General features: G+C 36.3%; 1 pseudogene; it reads left to right on the plus strand.

Annotated features, from left to right (window-relative positions):
• The first annotated feature begins 2,116 nt into the window (after positions 1 to 2,116).
• LOC149202800 (cysteine-rich receptor-like protein kinase 15) lies at positions 2,117 to 4,936 on the plus strand (annotated as a pseudogene).
• The last annotated feature ends 553 nt before the right edge of the window (positions 4,937 to 5,489 follow it).

Consider the following 5,489-nt stretch of genomic DNA (forward strand, 5'->3'; position numbering starts at 1 on the left):
CATTAATATCTGACTTGAAAACCTAGAAAAAACAGTGAATTTTGACCCATCAATTGCAACAAAAAACTAAACCATTCAACATTACCCAATTGTAGTTCTATGTGCTAAAAATGAAATTGCAGCATTAAAACAATTCCAGTCAGTCATGACCATGGACCCTCTGTCTAAAAAAATTATAACTATATTGGCAACTAACACAGTAATATCCATGCTTGCAATTAATTACGTGTTTATCTGTATTACTCAGTGTCAGAAGATCAACATGAACTTGAGTGGCACGCATTCTAAACAGTGGACCAACAAGAGTTGCACTGTTTTTGACACAACACACTATATCTTGATCCTTAATCTCTGCAACCTGCAATCAGATCAGTTAGCAGATATTTAACACTGGAACTCTATCTATATCAAGATAAGATGTGAAAATGTTCCTCTGCTAGGATATTCACAAAAACAGTGTCAAAAGAGCATAGTTATTTAAGGCTGCATGTATAAGATTTCAAGAGAAGCTATGCATGGCAGATTCTACCTGCCCTAACATAATTCACCCAAAAGATAAAAAATTTATCTGACAAATTGAATTATCTTAGACAATGTGATTGTTATATGAGAAGGCATGCATTGGGCTTAAGATTGTAAAATATCTTATAACCTTTTCCAACTCAGTCTGACCATATCCCTTTACAAGATTAGTCCATGACACCACATCTCTTTCAGGGATTCTATCGAATAATTGTTGTGCTGCAGAATTGTGCACAAAAGTGCACAAATTCTTACGAATTCTAAGAATGATGTTAAAATTGAAACAAGGCAGGGTGTAACCATTTGGTTTCCATCTCTGTTACAAGTATTCCATGTCAGAGCAGCTATCCATTGAATATATGATAGGTCTTGCCTCTGTATAGAGGCCCTTTTGGGCCATGATCCATTTTCCTTTGAAAATATTACATTTTCCTGCATCTTTCTTTGGATCGATCTGAATTGTCTCTAAAACCTTACATTCATTCCTTTTAATATCTTGAATTTAAGACATTTTCTCTATGCTACTTCTTCTGTTTACACTGTCGTTGTCAAAGAAATAGTGACTGGTATGGGACCATTTTTATTGTACAGGCAAGAACAACATGAAATTGGGTTTAGGAGCTTCAAGGCCATCAAATATTGAACTGAATGATCATCAGGGATCATATGTACCCACAACTCTTTCAATCAAGGAAGACTGTTAAATTGAGAGAGAAGACATTAGAACAAAAGGGAAGGAAGACAACCAGTGCCATATCAACAACGATTTTTTTATGTGAAAATAACTTTGACTTACAAATCATAAGGCCTAAATTATCCATATCTGCTAAAACAATTTGCAGAGTAATATGGCAGCTTCATTAACTTGGGAAATAAACATGCCACTGAAAAATTTGAAGGAATGGTGGAAAATTAGCAAGAAAGGAGCAGGGCAATCTTATATAATTTCATTGGCTTCACATTTGAACATTATGTTGTTCTGAACCATGATACCCTAAATTCATATATTAATTCAATGGATTTCATTAGGGATATTCTCTGAAACAATGCCCTATCCTTGAAGCAAAGTAATAGAAGAGTACTACCATTTCTGTGGAAACTGTATATGTTCTGAATCTTATTTCTTGATAAGTTAATGTCGGATATATGATCTGTTCGTTATTTATTTATGTGAATGTTGTCACAGTTTGCTTCTGATATTTTTTCCAGTTGATAGACAACTTTCAAGACTTTTGCTGACTGCAAAACAGAATTTCATGAACAACACACAACCAAACAAAGCAAAGGAAACTGTGTGAATGGCAAATAATGCCAAAGGGAAAGAATAATCTCTGAAATCAGTGAGAATCTATGCCCATGCAACCTACAAGATTTGTACGTGCTTAATATTGGCATAAATTCTACACCAATTGGGCTTCACATAGACCATTTTTCTCAACGCATATTTAGGTAACTCTTACATTTCCGAAATCTTCATTGATGACTCTTCCCTGGCTAGTATTCATTAATATCTGACTTGAAAACCTAGAAAAAACAGTGAATTTTGACCCATCAACTGCAACAAAAAACTACTGGTTCAAACTTCTTGTTCAATATGTATATGTTGTTAAACTTGGCTAATTCTAGCAAACAGGCAGCTATTCTATTTCATTTCATCAGTTTACTATTCATCACCAATTTTCCTTCTGTTACATCACATATTAGCTCACACGCATGCGGTAATGCCTCTACTTATGCTAATGGAAGTACTTTTTCGAGCGATTTGAATAGGTTAATGGGTGATCTAATGAAGAACGCGCCTCAAACAAGGTTCAACACTTCTTTCTATGGCAAAAGTCCTAACAGAATATATGGCCTCCTCTAGTGTCAAGGTAACATATCTAGCCAAGACTGTTCAATCTGTTCACAAGAAGCAAACGATAGTGTTATAAAACTTTGTGGAAAAGACGTCGGCGCTCGAGTATGGTTAGAAAGTTGCTTCCTGCGATACGAGAACTTTAGCCTTTTTTCAAAGCTAGACACCAATGGGACTTATCTAGTTATGGTAATTGAAATTAGTACAAGTAATCTATACAATTTCAAGACCACTACTTCAAATCTACTTTTCAACGTGTCTGATGAGGCTTGCAATTCTGCAAATAAGGGATTCACTCAAGGCTCAGCTACATGTTCTGCCAATGGTACCGTTTACAGTTTAGTTCAATGTTGGAGAGATTTATCCAGAAAGGATTGCAGATCTTGCTTTCAACTACCAACGAATAACCTCCACCGATGTCGTTCTCTGAATGGAGGAGCCCAAGCACTATCGGGAAGCTGCAGGGTTCGATATGAAATATACCCTTCTTTTAACACTAGTACTGCTGGGAATAGTGCTAGTCCACTTTCATTCTCTAACTCCTTCCGGCCAAACCCTTCTGCCCATATGACTCAGGTGACTCAGGCGAATGGAGCTTCACACACCACGTCAAGTAATCCCTCATGGCCACATCTAATTTTATGATTTCCTTGCTTTTGGGGATTATAGAAATTGATTGTAACTTCAATGTCTGTAAATAACAGTACAATGCATTACATGATTTGCTCTACAGAAAATTCTCTGAGGATTGTGGCAGGCGTCTTAGTAGCGTTAATGGTCTGTTTGTTTTCCCTGAGGAACAGACTGAAATCTTTCTTTTCACGGAACCCAGTAACATGTCAGCAGAATGAAGGTAGAATCAGCGGAATTTATCTCAGATTTTAAGAATAATTGACCTTATTCTTGTTTATCTTATTCTGAACTTATCTTGATGGCAGATTTTAAGAATAATTTTCAAAATATTCTAAATCTACCATCTAGAAATAAAATTGAATCTATAACCAGGCATCTCTTTAACACAACCCATTCATATTTATGTTATCTAATGAAATTAGATTCTTATTTGCCTCTTCTTTTTCTATGTAGAAAAACATGTTATTGATCCAGAATCGACACTAATCGAACATGAGCAAATTATTTTCACCTTAGAAGCACTCACAGAAGCAACGGATAATTTTCATGAAAACATGAAGCTTGGAGAGGGAGGCTTTGGCCCTGTATACAAGGTATTTACCTACCCACTATTGTTTGCAAGTTTAACGCTATCACTTTACATCATCTTCCAGATAGAGGAACAGGAAGAGGGATTTTTCCATGGTTTGTTGATGGATTGATTCTTCCAGGGAATAACGAGAGACGGAAAAGAAATAGCAGTGAAGAAGTTGTCTGTAAGGTCTGGACAGGGCAAACGAGAGTTTATGAATGAAGTGAAGCTTGTTACCCATGTTCAACACCGAAATTTGTTAAAGCTGCTCGGATGTTGTGCCGAGGGTCCCGAAAGGTTGCTTGTTTATGAGTATTTGCGAAACAAGAGTCTTGACACCTTCCTGTTTGGTATGTCATTTTGAATTTTGTTTCCTGTATGAGGGAAAGATGATCAATTTTTCATAAATTAATGAGATTGATTATGTAAAAGGTTTTGAAAATTACTATTCTTTGAATACAAATACAGATCCAGAGAAGAAGAGACATCTTGATTGGCAAAAACGCTATAACATCATAATGGGAATAGCTCGTGGTCTTCTTTATCTTCATGAGGATTCACAGTTGCGAATAATTCATAGAGACATTAAAGCAAACAATATTTTGCTTGATGAAAGGCTGAATCCTAAAATAGCAGACTTTGGGCTAGCAAGACTCTTTCCTGAAGACGAGACTCACATCCAAACAAGAGTTGCAGGGACATAGTGAGAATATTTCACTCTACCCTTCTCTTCTCTATGCAATTTATTTGAAATTAATCAATTTGTTAAACAGCTTAACATTTATGCAATCATGTGCCACAATCACCCCCAACTTATTTGAAGAGTTTCTGATTGGAGTATGTAGCGGTTACATGGCGCCAGAGTATGCAATGCAGGGGCAACTATCCCTGAAAGCTGATGTGTATAGCTTTGGAGTGTTAATCCTTGAGATTGTGACGGGAATTAAAAACAGTGATATAAATTTTTCCCCAGAAATGCAAAGCCTATCAGAATGGGTAAGACTTCAATTCATGATTTTTTTTTGGTATGAATAACAGTGGATTGCGATAAATCAGAATAATGATGATTTACCTTGGATGGGATGCAGGCATGGAGATTACAGAAGCAAGGGTGTCTTCTGAATATGATTGATTCCATAGTAATGGAAACATGGCAGCAGGAGGAAGCCGTAAGATGCATTGAGGTTGCTCTTCTATGCACGCAAGCTGATTCAGGCCTCTGTCCAATCATGTCTAATGTTATATTAATGATCTCAAGCTCTCCTGTAACATTACTAAATCCAACACAGCCAGCATTTCTTAAAAATAGTGAGAGTAACGTCATTTCTGTATGCGTTTGTACGTTTCATGTGTGAAGCAGACAGTACAAATAGTGATATAACAGCACAAGGCTGCGCTGGCTACGCGGCCCTCAGGCAGGAAGAAAGACACGAAACCAAGAAGAAAGACACGTTTCGTCACTGCGAAGACACGTTTTGGTTCAGTCACTGCGAAGAGTCTCATCGCCAGGAGGCCTGGCCTTTCATGGCCCATTGCCAGATCCTCCCTCTCTGTCTTCCAGCTGGTGGAAAAAATAATATTTTTCTATGAAAAAAACAGATTAAATCAACGGCAGAAAACACCCCAATCGTCTAACACACAGAATCAATGGCTCAGGATCGCACACGTCACATTTTAGGGATGTCTTTCTCAGAGGGAACGCCTTACGGCGTAATTATCAATTTCGGTTTATATTAATTTTGTTAATTTTTAAAATAGATTTAAAGTTAAAGTTGAGATGGATTTAGATTATTTTAATTATTAATAATTAATAATTAATAATTATTTATTTTGTTTTGTTTTTATTTTTATTTTTATGTAATTTGATCAAATCAAAATGTTTACACAACATAGGATAATTTTGTAAAA

Source organism: Pinus tabuliformis, chromosome 2_1 (assembly GCF_031772625.1).
Source record: "Pinus tabuliformis cultivar Carrire ecotype Pingquan chromosome 2_1, CPIR1, whole genome shotgun sequence".
Classification (NCBI taxonomy): domain Eukaryota; kingdom Viridiplantae; phylum Streptophyta; class Pinopsida; order Pinales; family Pinaceae; genus Pinus; species Pinus tabuliformis.